The 16,136-nt window shown below is 36.9% G+C and overlaps 1 protein-coding gene across 1 annotated transcript in view; it reads left to right on the top strand.

Annotated features, from left to right (window-relative positions):
- The window catches only part of PDE11A (phosphodiesterase 11A), a 265,912-nt gene that overhangs the window by 33,625 nt on the left and 216,151 nt on the right, over positions 1 to 16,136 (top strand). The gene's annotated exons all lie outside the window — the stretch shown is intronic.

Consider the following 16,136-nt stretch of genomic DNA (forward strand, 5'->3'; position numbering starts at 1 on the left):
ACTGTTTTCTCAGTTCTTATATAAAAACCCTAATTAAATGAATATTAATTATTATTTCAAATTGCTAATAAAAAACATTATTTTTATTCCTGAAGAGCAATTGACCTTGGTAGAAGTGATGTACTTTTTGCACATAAATTTGAAGTTCTTTTACCAGTAGCTTATTCCCCATCTCATATTACAAGAGACTTTTCAAAGAGCTGAAGTTCTGGTTTTAAAGCTCTAACCTTCAGATAAAATAGAATCAGGTGGGATATTTTTAAAATTTGTGGTAAAAGCAATTCTCAAATTAGTTTGTTTAATTTTAATGATTGCCATAATCCTATTTAATTAAAAAAGACACTTTACACTCCTATGTTCATAGCAGCACAATTTACAATAGCTAAGATTTGGAAACAGCTTAAATGCCCATCAGCAGATGAGTGGTGTGCATGCATATAAGCCTAACCAGTGGTGATGGACAGCAGGGGGTGGGGACATACATGAGGAGGGGTTTGGGATGGGAATGAGGGGATGAGGACAATTATATAACACAATCAATGAAGAAATAAAAAACAAAACATAAAAAACAGTGGTACATCTACACAATAGAATTCTACGCTGCTATAAAAAAGAAGGAACTTTTACCATTTGCAACAGCATGGGTGGAACTAGAGAGCATTATGCTAAGCAAAATAAGTCAGTTGGAAAAAGATAAACATCACATGATCTCACCCATTTGTGGGATATAATGATCAACATAAACTGGTGAACAAAAATAGATCCAGAGACAAGGTAGCACTGAACAGACTATCCAACCTCAGAGGAAGTGGGGGAGAGGAGTGGTTAGAGATCAACCAAAGGACATTTAGGCATGCATATTAGCATAACCAATGGACACAGACACTGGGGCTTGCCCTTGTGGGTGGGAGTGGCTGGAAGGGGTGTCAATTGGGGGAAAAAGGAGACATATGTAATATTTTAAACAATAAAAAAATGTACAAAATTAAAGAATATATTATCTTGAAAAAAAAGACACTTTATAATTTAACCTTATGGATATGAGGTAGCTATTTGCCAATGCTAATTACTAATTAAATTAATGCAAATATCTGGTACAAAAGGTCAACATAATATATGATTATAAGGAAACAAGATTTTTAAGTGAAGAGAGTCCTTTATTAAGATAATTTCTGTAGTTGAATTTGAACAACCCAAATCCTAGAAAAGGTTTATAAACCTATAGAGCCTGATAGGGTCTCAGACAATTTCCTACCAATTCAGTGAATGAGGAAAATGTGCAAGGCATGTGTGTTGGTGTCATGGAAGCATAGAGAGAAATCTCAAACGTGTTACTCCATCCTGGAGCTGCGCAAGCCAGAGGTAGGTTCAACAATGAAATGTCCAGGACAGGCTATGGGTACCTAGGAAAAGGAGGATTAGTTTCAGTTGAAGAATCTTAAAAGGCTTCTTGAAAGAGATGGCATTTGATCTGAATTCTGAAGAAATGATAGGCCTTCATAAGACATCTCAGGTGAGAAGGTGAGGAACGTAGGAACTGATAAAATGTAAGTCACTGTGCAAATGTTTCCATGGGATGTAAAAATTTTCTTTTGTGGGTTCTGTACAAAAGATGAGAGAGTCCTGTAATAATGTGCCTCTGATAGGGATTTGGATAGAAAGATGTGTGCTGTGTGCCTTTCCACATAACAACTACATGTCCATGGCATCTTCCAAACATAAAACTTAGGTGTAGTCCTGCCTTCACTCTGCCCTTGTTATTGAGTCAGATCCCATTATTTTTTTTAATTCTAATTTCTGATTTCATTCATGTTAGATTTGTTTTCTGGAATTTCTCAGTGGATTTATACTTATGAGCTAGGGTTTCATGAGCTCTGCATAGTCTGTGCAGGGGTTTGTTCCTATCTTGAATAGCATCAATGTTTAGCTCTGCTGAGTTCATGCTTGGCTAAGGACAAGCACCCTGCTTTGGGTGAGCCACTTACTCTCTGACTCTCGGTTTCTTCACCTGTTAATTATGCTATCCACCATTCTACAGCATGAGAGTTAAATAAGACCATACACGACAAATACTTTTAAATAATATAAGAAAGAAGGCAAGTGCAGAACATACATTTTTATTTTTGAATTTCATTTTCTCCAACGAATTTAAAAAGGTTCTTCTATTTTTATTATTTATCCCCAGGCAAGTTATTTCTTAGATTCAACCTCATTTGAGTATTTCCTTGCTCCAAATGTGTTTTTCTCCTCTGTAAGAATCCCATCTTCCCACAGTAGCATTCTATTTCCCAACCTTTCCAATTCCCTCTCCTGATTAAAAAACCTTACTCTAGTCTCACTTCTCAGAAGAAGCCTTACCAGTTAGGGCAGGCAGATTGTGTTTTACTCAAATTCTGTATCTGGTAATTGTTCTTTTCCACAAGGAATCTATATATTACTAGAGGCCTGATGCACGAAAATTCATGCAAGAGTAGGCCCTGCTTCTTTTGGTTGCTGGCACTGGTTTCCCTCTGGCTTCTGGGACCCAGGCTGGTTTCCCTCTTGTCCCAGCTGCATCAGGAAGGCTTCCCTCTTGTCCCAGCTGCATCAGGAAGGATGTCCAGAAGATGTCCAGTCTAATTAGCATATTACCCTTTTATTATTATAGATAAACCGAACAGGAGGTGAGGAAGAAAAGTGCAAAACCTAGAAATCATTAACTGGGAAGAACAGGCACTAGATACTTCTTTCAAGAAAGAGAAGGTGTTGTGTCATAATGGTGGCATACAGGCCAAATGTGTGTCTACCAGGCTTGAAATTTTACCTTGGCTAGAGCCTCCATAACCATGGGCAAGTTATTTAGCCTCCCTGAGCTCCAATTGCCTCCTCTTAGGAGATATGTAATAATAATAATGATGATAATAATAATAATAATAATAATGAGGGGATTAAATGATTACAGGGGAAGGACTTGGAAGAGTGCCTAGCACATAGTAAGTCCTTATAAAAGATGAGCTTTTGCTGACAGCCCATTAATACATGTGAGATATAGTCAGGTCTCAGTTAAAAAATTACCTCTGCATAGCCCTAGCTGGCTTGCTCAGTGGATAGAGCATCAGACTGCAGACTGAAGGGCCCCAGACCAAATTCCTGGCAAGGGCACGTACTTCTGTTGTGGGCCCTCTCTCCTCCACTCTTTTGAAAAATCAGTGGAAAAATATCCTCGGGTAAGGATTGAAAAACAAAAATCTCTGTATAATTGAAGTCTGTAGGTTTTTTATTAAGCATAATCTATATGCCAGTTCCACCTTTGGAATTTCAACAATGAAATGAGAGATACACTTTATAAATTCACAGTTCTCTTGTGGGATTGTTAATGCATGCACTGTCTTACTTGATTGTACAAGGTTATGCTTCCACTGATTTGTATTCTATGTTTTAATGTGAAGTTATTTCTTGCATATATATTTACACATCAGTGTAGTCTACAGTGCTATTTCTAGGGATTATAAAGTTTTCTCTTTTTTTCTTTTTCTACATGGCCTCGTTTGCTTAGTCACTGTCCTATTACTGGAAATTTGGGTTGTTTCCAGTTTTCACAAATACAAGTAGCCCCTGAATGAACATCTGGAACAAATTACCTTTATCTTTTATGTTATTTCCTTGGAGTATACTCCAAAGACTGAAATTACTGAGCCAAAGGGCAAGAAGAGGTTTATAGCTCTCATTTTACGTTACCAAATAGCTTTCAGAAATATTGATTCTGTTTCTAATGGTAGCAGCACACAGGTGCAGAGTGCTGCCATCTTCATTCAATTCACATTTTAAAACTCAAATTACTTTTCCTTAGTCGGCCAGTCAAGCTTCAAACAACCTTCTCCCACATACACCAGTAGAAATTCCAGCAATAGTAGTTTCAATGTTACCTACAAGTAAGAAAACAAGGAAGGGAAGTGGAAGTCTGGTGCTTAGTGTTAAGTAAGGGCTTCAGATCAGATGGCCTTCAAGGCAGATTCAGCCTTCACCCTGCTGTCCTTGAGCAAGCTGCTCAATCCTTAAAAAAAATAAAAAAAAAATATATATATATATAATTGATTTTTTAGAGAAAGGAAGGGAGAGGGAGAGAGTTAGAAACATTGACGAGAGAGAAACATCAATCAGCTACCTCCTGCACACCCCCTACTGGGGATATGCCTGCAACCAAGGTATTTGCCCTTGACTGGAATTGAACCTGGGTCCCTTGAGTCCATAGGCCAATGCTCTTATTTACTGAGCCAAACGGTTAGGGCTGCTCAATCCTTTTTTTTAAAAAAAATTCTCACCTGGGATATGTTTATTGATTTTACGGAGAGAGATCGAGAGAGAAATATTGATGTTAGAGAGAAACATTGATCGGGACTCCCGTAAGCACCCTGACTAGGATGGAACACACAATCTAGGTATGTGCCCTGAACTGGAATCAAACCCACAACCTCTTGGTGGATAGGATGATGCTTCAAATAACTGAGCCACCTGGCCAGGGCACTCAATCCCTTTTTACTTTAGAACTTCCATAACAGGGTTGTTGTGAAGAGTAAAATAGATAATAGATGAAAAGTGCTTAGAATAGTACTAAATAATTATCATTCAGTATGGTTCATGAAATCTCTTGGTCTATTTCAAAGCCAGACTTCCTTTTTAATGACAATAAAATCATTATGCTCTTTAAAGTTTTTGCATAATTAGCAATAATTTAATCGAAGTGGCTGGAGTATTGTATGAAATATAGTCTGTCATGTGCACATGTTAATAATTTAAGTTACATCCCAACAAATTACGTGTTTGCTAATTCATGTTGTAAGTGCACTCAAAGGCAGGTCATACAGAAGAGATGATTGGAATTTTCTGTTTCACTTCATGGGTTTGCAGCAAATGTGACTGTTTTCCGGTGATATGTACAAGCTAGCTGACTGAGGTGGTATGAGATCCAATTAATTTGTCATTTCACTATTCCTGGGTGAGAGAGGGGAGGTATCTTTTGCAGAATAAAATAATGAGGCCTGGATGGGAGCAGACACTTGTTACCTATTAAGATGTATGGGCACTCCAGATGAAACCCGGTATCTGGAAATGAGCACAGGCTCTTATCCAGGCTGCCTATCCCTGGGCCCCAAGGAGCTATTTCTTACTGCCGTGTTGCACGAAGAATATGTGCACTGCAATTACTTTCCAACAATCTGCCATACACGTAGTTGTGGCTTGAAGTTGTTCTTTGTCTAATCTCTATAGGGTTTCTTTAGCCTATGGTCACCTCTCTCCAATGCATTATTTGGAGTGTTCAGCTATCCTTCTGCTCTCCTTGCTATCAACATGTTCAGGCACCCTGCATAGCTGGGATGCAGCAACTGAGCTTGGCTGCCTCCGGACTGGCCCCATCTCAGGAACCTGTTATGGGTGACCCTGCCCTGCCCATTGGTGTTAAGGAAAGTGCATGGATGATGCTAATGCGTATCACAGAAGCTAGAGTCTTGTTATTTGCAACAGGGCTGAGACTCAGAAGATTTTATAAACACTTGGCCTTACATTTTTAAGTTGTTTTTGACTGTGCAAAGCCCAGGATCCTGGTGAGATGTCAAAGCTGCAAAAGAAATTCAATTCATTTTAGTTAGGAGAATGGATGCTGAATACATCATGCTCATAGGAGTTACAAATTACTGGTCCCAGAAGACTGAATGCAGCTCACAGATATGTGACTTGCATGGAATTTGACTGGCATAAGATTGATTTTTCTTTAAAAAAGTATATATTTCTTTTGATTTCAAGAGAAAGGGAGAGGGTGAGAGAGAAACATCAATGACAAGAGAGAATCACTGATTAGCTGCCTTCTGCTGGTGGAAAGGATCACTGGGGAAAGAAAGAGGACATCTGTAATACTTTAAACAATAAAGATAAAGCTTTTTAAAACGTTGTTTAAAAAGCTTGTTATATATGTGGTAGTGGGATTACAACCACTCTGTCAGGCAAATTTATGTGCTTTTCAATTATACTCCATTGTCTTTTGGATATTCAAATGCTAAACGAGCAGTGAATTAACTACTTCTAAGAAGTGGCCTTTGGGTTCTTAGCATTTTTCTGCCTCTATTGCAATTAACTCAGATTTGCAAATCTGTTGCAATAAAATTGTAATTAATAACCAGTGTTTAGCAAAAAGGTTTTAAGAGTCTCAATAGATGGCTCATAATTGTAAGTTTTATTTGACCAGTAAGATTTCAGTCCTGGAAAAATTTGGATCAAGTTCTCGTCACTCGTTGATTGCAACACTTTTAAACTGTCTAGACATTGCACTCTGCCTTTAATGGGTACTCCTTGGGTCCCATATAGTCACCGTGAAAATCCAAGAGCCTCAGAGACCCATTGTTCACATTCTGTTTATCCACTGGCCTATCTCTGACCAGGAGATTCTGAAACAAGCAAGATTTACAAGAAGACTATTCCCAACAGTGTATCTGTCAGAACTCAGTTTAAACATCAGGGAGGTTTTCTGTTGGAGAAGAATTATTGTAGACTTCTGTTCTCTTCCTCCTCCCCAGGTAGAGTCTAACCTCGGGGTAAGAAGGAAAGGCTGACTGTCGGGGCCCAGCTTTGGGTTAACATTCAAGAAGAACTGGTTACCCTTCTCCTGATTTGGTTTTGTGCTTCCCACTGACATACCTTTACTTACATTCTTACCTAATTACACAAAATCCTCCTCTTCTTCACACTCTTTCAAGGCTTAAATTAAATTCTGTCATCTCAGACTTAAGTAGGACTATTCTGACAGTGATTATTATTTGTCCTTAATAGTAGTTCTTAATATTTTATAGTTTAACTTTCTTTTCTGCTGTCTCCAATGACTGCAGTTAGATTTTGACTAACAATTCATGGAGAAAATAAATAATGACCAAATATTCAGGAATTTTGAAAAATCATTAACACAACAATTGACAAAATGAAGGGCAATATCTACACAGTGTATTTTGTATTTCAGATGCAAATAATATGCACTATGGCTGCAGATTTACAGGCCCCTTGCAAAAATCCTGATGTCCTCAGATGGTTGAAATGCTGGTATTTGTAATTCCCTGCTTCCTTAACTTCTCTTTTTATGTTTGTAAGAGTTATCAAGGAAATGATAAGTATTTAGATGTAGCATCCTTTCTATCTCTTTTCATATATTTGTAGAACATTGTCAGGTAATCTGCATTTAGCAGGATCATGAACTAATAAACTTGATTAGTTATAGGACTATAACTGTTACAAAACAAAATGGGGAAGATTTTGAGTGACCATGGATACAAACATCATTTTAAATGGCTGAATAGTGTTTTATTATGTGGAAAACCACGCATTCATTGACTGTTTATTGCGTTTCTACCTACTTTTTTTTTTGAGGTACTATTCTAAGTATTGGGGTTAAACTGATGAATAAGATAGACAAAAATTCCTGCCCTTTCAGAGTTTACATTCTTGTGGTGAAGACAGACAATAAACAAAGTAAATGTGTAAGTAAATAACATAATTTCAAGTAGTGATTAGCTATATATAATTTTAAAAATTGAGATAATCCAACATTTTTTTTCTGTAGCTTTTATTCATGTGATTGTGCTTAATTAAATCTAGGTAATATCAAAAGGGTTTAAGGTAGAATAGGATCTTTTATTAGAGAGTAAGATTTGCTCCAAAGTTCTCTCTCAAATAGCTATGATAAACTGACAAACTCTTCAACTGAGTCCATTTCTTCCACTGAACTCCAGCCGTTCACTGAAGGTGTGCTTCCCTCTAGACCAGCGGTTCTCAGCCTTTCTAATGCCGCGACCTTTAATACAGTTCCTCATGTTGTGGTGACCCCTAACATAAAATTATTTTCGTTGCTACTTCATAACTGTAATTTTGCTACTGTTATGAATCGTAATATAAATATCTGTGTTTTCCGATGGTCTTTTGCAACCCACAGGTTGAGAACTGCTGCTGTAGAGCCTAAGAGGAGTTTGGTGCATTCTGACATTCAGGGGCCATTACACCCATGACTTTTAATTGTTGGCAGAAAATGAAATAAACTTTCCTGCAAGAAGTGTCAAGCCACTTCTAAAAACGCAAAAATGAGCAAAAACCTGTCTTATAAATTCTATCTCTGACTTGTACAGGGCTTGAACAAGGAAGGATGATCTGCAATCACAGCTCTGAAATAAATAAGCACTTGTTGGTGGAAAGAATTATCATTGAAGAACTAGGACAGGGTTCTTGTTTACTGGAGATTTCAAATTAAGATTATAACTGTCTTCTTTGAAAAACTAGTTTAGTGTTGCTTCTTTTTATCTTAGAATGCTGAAATACTTGAATTGGAATTTTGAAAACTTAAATCAAATTATTTTTTATTAAAAGTGAAATTCAGTAGAATTCCAAGTGTACTTAGCTATCTTTGAGTTGGGCATCTCTATCTTTCTTGGTTTATTTTCCTTTCCTTTTATGATTTTATTATTTTCTAATTATCAAAGTAACACAAGCTTATAAAAAATTTGCAAAGACCAAAATCACCCACAACCTTAACTTTCAGAGATAATGCTATTAGAATTTTTGGTGAATTTCTTTATCCTAATTTACTTTTATCTATAAATAAAGATATATTTCAATAATTTGCATCAAGTAGTACACATAGTATTTTATCATGCTTTAAGCAATTCTTCAAGGATGCAATTTATATGTTTATATTATATTTACTATGTAATTATGTAATAGTTTATTCAATTATTTTATTCCTTAGTTTTTAGGTTATTTCTAAAATTATGTTATAAAATTATAATGAATGAACTTCTTTATAAATAAATCTTGGGCCACATCTTAAGATAGCTGTATTGAATTGCTGTTTCATAGGCTAAAAACATTGGTAATTTCTTATGGTTCAAACTGATGTCTAGAATTACTGGATCAAAGAGTTTGAAAGTTAATTTTTTATGATAGTCTTATTAACAAATATTTCACATACCATACAATTCACCCATTTAAAGTATACAATGTAATCATTTTCAGTATATTTGTAGAGATGTATAACCATCACCACACTCAATTTTAGAACATTTAATCACCTATTAGCAGTGACTCTCCATTTGCCTCCAGATCTCTCAGTCTACTGTCTATGGATTTATCTATGGGAAATTCATATAATTGGAATCATACAATATGTGATTTTTCACAACTGGCTTTTTTTTTTCAGTTAATATAATGTTTTCAAGATTCTTCCACATTGTGGCTTGTATCAGTATTACCTCATTTCCTTTTGTGGCCAAATATTTCATGATATGGATCTATCACATTTTATTTATCTAATCTTCAGTGATGAACATTTACATTGTTTCCACTTCTTGACTATGTATGAATTATGCTGCTATGAACATTCACATATAAGTTTTTGTATGAACATATTTAAAGTTTTTTTTTTTTTTTTTTAATATATATACCAAGGAGTAGAATTGCTGAGTCATATGGTAACTCTAATGTTTAACCTTTTGAGGAACTGAAAATGGCTGCTCTATTTTACTCTACTAGCATTGTATGAATGTTCTAATTTTTTCACATCTTTGCTAATACTATAATATCCTTTTTATTATAGTCATCCTAGTAGGTATGAAGTGATTTTTCACTGTGGTTTATCAAAACCAAATGCCTTATCTTGGTGTCTTATAATGTTGAGCATCTTTTCATGTGCTTATTGGCGGGACATTTATTTTTAAGGCTCTTGGTAAATTTCACCCATTATCTCTTCAGAAAATTGTATTACTCTAAAATGATAATAGCAGTATACCAGTCTGAATATTATCATTTATTTTTTTAATTATTATTTTTTAATCCTTGCTTTTTAGAGAAAGTAGAAGGGTGGGGGCAGAGACATACAGAGAGAAACATCCATGTGAGAGAGACACATAGATTGGTCGCCTCACACAAGAGCCCCAACAATGGCCAGGGATCAAGCCTAGAACTGAAGTATGTGCCCTTGATAAGAACTGAACCTGGGACTCTTAAGTTGAGGGCTGATGCTCTATCCACTGAGCAAAACTGACTAGGGCTTGAATATTATCATTTTTAAAAATTGCATTTATTGGATTTCTGATTTTACTTTATTTCCACTTTTAAAGTTATTCTGTGTGTCCATGCATTTCATAGGATTTAATTAACTATTAGTCTTAGTTAATATATTTTTTTAACTAGATAAAAAGGCTAGCAAACTGACCTAGGCCAATTTGGTCACACACAACTATATAATAGCTCTTAGGTACATTACAATAGATTCCAAAAAGTTTGAAATAGTTTATAGTAAATGGGAATTGACTACTTTCCTATAACTTCCCATTTGGTTTTAACGAAAGCAGATTTCAGACCAAATTCTGCTACATATAAAGACTTTTATTTGGACAAATATAATACTTATTGGGACATTGGATCAAATTTATTGGGACACTGGATCAAATAGTTCAGAGGCTCTGTTCAGTAAGCTTCTTGAAGTCTAAGCTCTCTTTGTCTTGGATGACCTAAACATCCCTCAATATTTCAGAAGCAGAATTTCTTTGTTCTTGTGGTGGGCATCAGGTAATCATAATTTTTTGACCTCATGGCAGGATTGGACAGCCTCAAGGTTCATCTCTAAGGGTATATATTTGAAACTTGCTAGATTTTAGTACCTTACTAATGCAAGGTTTGGGGGAGTGTCTCTGGAAAATTACTGCAGGTACACATATCCTGAATACCACTAACTACAGTTCATATCTAATATTTGCTGTGCTGATTAATTTTACCAGCTACTAATTTCACCAGTGAAAGTGCATTGCTAACATTGGCAAAGCCCCACACAATTGATGGAAATGAAGATCTCTGCAGCACTAGATGCCACATGTGGAGGAGGGCTTCCTAATTACCCCAGGAGGGTGGGGGTGCAACTGTCTGCTCCTTAGTGGCATATTAAACCTGTACATACACACAAAATCTCACATAATCATTGCTAATGAATTTAAAGCAAATTATGGACATCAAAAGAGCATGCGATATCTCTCAATGTTTGTTTTTTTTCTTTAATATATTTTATTGATTTTTTACAGAGAGGAAGGGAGAGAGATAAAGAGCTAGAAACGTCTATGAGAGAGAAACATCGACCAGCTGCCTCCTGCACACTCCCTACCGGGGACGTGCCTGCAACCAATGTACATGCCCTTGACTGGAATCAAACCTGGGACCCTTCAGTCCGCAGACCGACGCTATACCACTGAGCCAAACCGGCTTCAGCTGTTTTTCTTCTTATACAAGAAAGGAACAGAAACCATTTATTAAGTGGGGTGCTTTGTGTACATCAAGCATGTCAAACTCACAGGCCACATGCCTCATTTATTTGGCTCGTGTTAGCTTTTGAGTTTGACATGCTTGGCCTTCATTATCTCATTTAATCCTCGACAACCTTGTGGCTAATTGTTACCACTCTCATTTATGCATGGGTACATGGAATGGGAGAAGTTTGAAGAATGTGTCCAGATCATTTGGCTTGTATGTGGCTGAGCTGGGTATTGTCTCTGCTTCTCCATCTCCTCATGGCGTATGGAAATGCTTGGTGGGTGTTCAGTCCTTCCTGTGTGCATCTTCAAGTCAGGGATTCATGAATACATACATTGTGCTGTACCTGATGCACATGCATTGATGATTAAGTATAATTTGAAATTCTACATATTTAATAATTTGGGGAAAAGATTGTGTGATTGAGTGAAACATTATTTCTGAATTACATTGCCTGATGGCTTTTCAATATGTCTTAAGTATTTGTAACCAAGTTTAAGCTTTATGTATATGAGAAAAAAATAGAAAAACTAACAGGCTCTTTTAGTTTTAGTTAGGAATTATTAAAAAATAATGATGACTTTGTATACATACAACTATGAAGTTAGATAATAATATTTTTCTCTTATTTCATTTGTGTGCAACCAAATATGTATGGTTTTAAATACATATTTGTATTAAAATATTGTGTATGAAAATTGATGTAACTTTAATTTTATTTTGCTTTAAAAAGTTGTGCTTCAAGTCAGAATTTGCAAATAGTGTTCAGCTTCACAGAGCAGAGAAGTGGGGTGTTCCAGTGTATATTACCCTGCAGCCTAAACAGGGTTTTAGTTTCTGTTTAGCAAAATTATGAAGTATGCTGTTTAAATGAAGCCACCTTAAATTCCTTGTTGGAGAATTTAAAATAGAATGTAAGATGATTTGGTAGCATGCTTCATAATTCTTGTTTTTAACTGTATTGATTTTAAAAGTATACTTGAATATTTATTTTTTTCCCTTTTCCTCTTTTCTGTATTGGACGCAGAAATAAAACCCTCTTCTTTTTTTTTTTTGTCATTTTCCATTAGTTCCTTTTATTTCTCCCACACGTGCCTGGGGTAATATCCTGGCTAGATATGATTGTAGGCTATTTTCACTGGCAGATTCTGATTTCATTGCCAATCAGCAGCGTTAAGGAGCATTGCCCCTACCCCCCTCATATTCTGCACACTCCATTTAGAAATGGGAAAAAGTCTCAAAGGCAGGCACTACTGTATTACCAAAGCAGGCAGCCACATCCCCCAGGGAGGCCCCAAGCTGGAGTGAGAGCATGTTAAGAGGAGGAGAAAGTAATGAACAGTTTTGAAAAATGAGGTTATGTAAGTTAGAGCTGCCCAGAGATGCTCTGAAGGTCCATTAGACACAGTTCTTGAAAAGGGGTTTTAAATGAAACTGAAATGCAATAACAGAACTCTCTCACTAGAGAGAATTAAAAATGATTCCTCCCTGGAATTAATTGACACCATCAGAAGGCCAGAGCATACTTTGTCTGTTTGAAAAGCATGTTCAGTGTTTTGGAAGAATTGCTGTCTATAGTACGTAATAAGTGGCTCGGAAATCAATATCGTTTCTTTAAAGGTGCCACTCAGTGTTTGATAGCAGTGAGTATGATAATTATGTCCACCGTAGCATTAGGGACATCTTAGTCCATATTCAGTGCTTGGTTATTTGATATACTTAATTTCAAAAACCTATACATATCTGCCCTGGCTGATGTTGCTCAGTGATTTGAGCTTCAGCCTACACATTGAAGGGTTGAGTGTTCTATTCCCAGTCAAGGACACATACCTGAGTTAGCTCCCCGGTGAGGGCATATGTGGGAGGTAACCAATTGATGTTATCCTCGCATGAGGATTAACAACAACAACAACAACAACAACAAAACTCCTCCCCAAAACACAAACAAAATGAACAAATTCTATACATATCTGTTTTCTTTTTGTCACTGATAAATGTTTTTGATTAATTTTTCAGATCATTTAATATTGACAACAACTTTGTCCTGATATCTCAATGTTACTTGTGGTTTAATGTAACTGACACTTGTTCTAGGTATTTTGTCCAACTTTCTCTTTTAAAACCCAGGATGAGACTTCAAATTAAGCTGTGAATTATTCTCCCCTGTCACGAACACAGAGAATTACAATCCTTAGATAAACCTTTGAATGGCCATTGCTCATTTTCAGTGTTTGACTCAATTTATTTTAAATCTCAGTTTTGCTACTGACAGACATGATAGTCATGGGACCGAATGGGTGTTCTGCTCTTCCTGTTCCTTTATTTTATTTTGTTATTTATTTATTTATTTATTTATTTATTTATTTATTTAAAAATATATATTTTATTGATTTTGTACAGAGAGGAAGGGAGAGAGATAGAAAGTTAGAAACATTGATGAGAGAGAGTCATCGATCAGCTGCCTCCTGCACACCCCCTACTGGGGATATGCCTGCAACCAAGGTACATGCCCTTGACTGGAATCGAACCCGGGACCCTTCAGTCCCCAAGCTGACGCTTTATCCATTGAGCCAAACCGGTTTTGGCTCTTCCTGTTCCTTTAAATTCTGAAACAGAGTGAAGGTGATTGCTATATTTTTGAGATTGAAAGGAAATTCATTTAAGCTCTAGATTCAAAAGGTCCATAGTGTTAAGATTTGATTCTGCTGCTTGTGGCTTGTTGCCATGAGTGTGTTCATTGCTTTATGCTTTAAAGAACCCCTCTGGTTAAAAACAACAAATCTGTGCAAATTATGGCAAACTTCTGGCCTGCAGCATAGGTTTCTTAAGTAAAGGAAAACTGGAAACCAAACTGTTTCTTTCTTGTCTTCAAATTGTTGCCAGGGGGAAGATTATGCACGGATCATTGGGTTAAGCAAGGGTTATTGTTCCCCCTGCCATGCGCAGAGTGATAAGTCATTGTCCTTGAAATTACATCTTCAGTAGGACCAATATATAAAACACAGTTCTATTTGTCTTGGAAGTACAAGGTCATAGCTATTCACCTGGAAGATGATCCTTCATAATTATTCCCAGAAAAATACTTTGGAAAAATACTCTCTGCCCTTCATGATTCAATGATGTGAAATGTTTGCATTGCACTTGTTCTAGAAGCTAAAGGCTCAACCCACTGATGGGTCTGGTGCTATATTTAGAAAGACAGTCAACTGGAAGATGGTAGAATACATGTCAGTTACACAGCTTGTTGCACTTATTATCTTTGAAGCTATTGGAAGCACCAGTCATTATATTATAATAACCACAAAATTTACATTAATGGAGCCTTTAATCCTCACACAGGTAATAACGCATATGATTCTCTCAATATTCTTAGATATGTAAGAATATAAGACAGTTTTTAAATTTATTTTATAGATGAGGTACCCACAGTCTGTCTCGTGTATCAAGAAGTTAAGAGTGGAATTGGGAGGTCAGTGTTATTTTTTCTCCTTCTGCTTGGCCTGTCATCCTATCTAATAAAGAGGGAATATGCTAATTGACCATCACACCCTGACCAAGGTGGCAGTGTCCACAGCCAACAGGAGGGAATATGCTAATTGGCTGCCACGCCCTCAAAGATGGCAGTACCCATAGCTATAAGATGGTGGCACACAGTCCCCTCAGCCCCACTAGGGTAGCAGGCACGTGGTATGGCTGAGCCCGCCCCCAGGTATATCTGGCTGCTCTGTGTGCCACCTATGGAGTCCCCCAGTCCTCCCAGCAACCCAGGGCTGGTCTGAGGTGCAGGCAAGCCTCGGATGTCAGCTGCCCAGCCAACCAGGGCTTCCCAAGGCTCAGGTAGCCAGGGCCAGCCAAGGCTTGCCCTGCAGGCAGTGGCAGCAGAAGAGATTTGATGGGGGCATTGCCTTCCCTTGATTACCCAGTCACCTCTCTTTCCCTGATCACCTGGTCACCTCAGGCTGAGAAGTGACAGGCCAGGCTGAGGGACCCCTCCCTCCAGTGCATGAATTTTTATGCACCAGGCCTCTAGTTTTTTATAAACAGTACACTGAATATTCTCACTCCCCAGAAGAGAACTCAAAGCAAGAAGTATTCATTGAGTTAATTGTGGAAATGATGTCATTTAATATGCCAGAAAGTATAGCTAACCAATCAGAAAAATGGAAGATTATAACAATGAAACATAGTTCTCCGTGATTTGATGCTCAATAAGCTTGTTAAAGAGATAAAAGTGATATAAGAAACTTATTTTACAAACCCTCATGAAAAATTGTTAAGAATCATCTGCTCTGAGTGTATCAAAATCATAGAAAGCAAGAATATGTCAGAGATTGTTTTGTTCAAGTTCTCTTTTTAGAGAAAAACAATAGTTCTTGAGATTTTAAATGATTTTCTCCAAGTTACACAATTAGAAAACTATAGAACTGAGAGTTGGATCTGTGTCTTTAAACTCTGATATTCCTGGGCCTTCCTTACCATCTAGATTTTTGGCTATCCATCAAAAGAGGGTCAGACAACAGTGGTGGTCCTGTTCAGCTCTGAGTTTCTTTGGTGGGCCACACCACGTGGGTATCCCATTTTATGGGTAGAAAAATTCTGGTTGAAGAGGTTCTCCAGAAGCAATTTGTTAGTGTCATAACGTAAGTCTTCCCAGTGCTTCCTTGCCTGTCCGCTCACAGGTGTTGGAGCCTACAATGTTTCTGCTTCCACCATAAAAAGAATTTGTGAAGAGTCTATATATATATATATTTAGCCATAAGAGTTGAGAATAAAAAAAAAAGATTAAAAAAAGGAATCTCTGCTCTCCAGCCATTATTGAAGTAAAG

Source organism: Pipistrellus kuhlii, unplaced genomic scaffold (genome assembly GCF_014108245.1).
Source record: "Pipistrellus kuhlii isolate mPipKuh1 unplaced genomic scaffold, mPipKuh1.p scaffold_m20_p_7, whole genome shotgun sequence".
Classification (NCBI taxonomy): Eukaryota; Metazoa; Chordata; class Mammalia; order Chiroptera; family Vespertilionidae; genus Pipistrellus; species Pipistrellus kuhlii.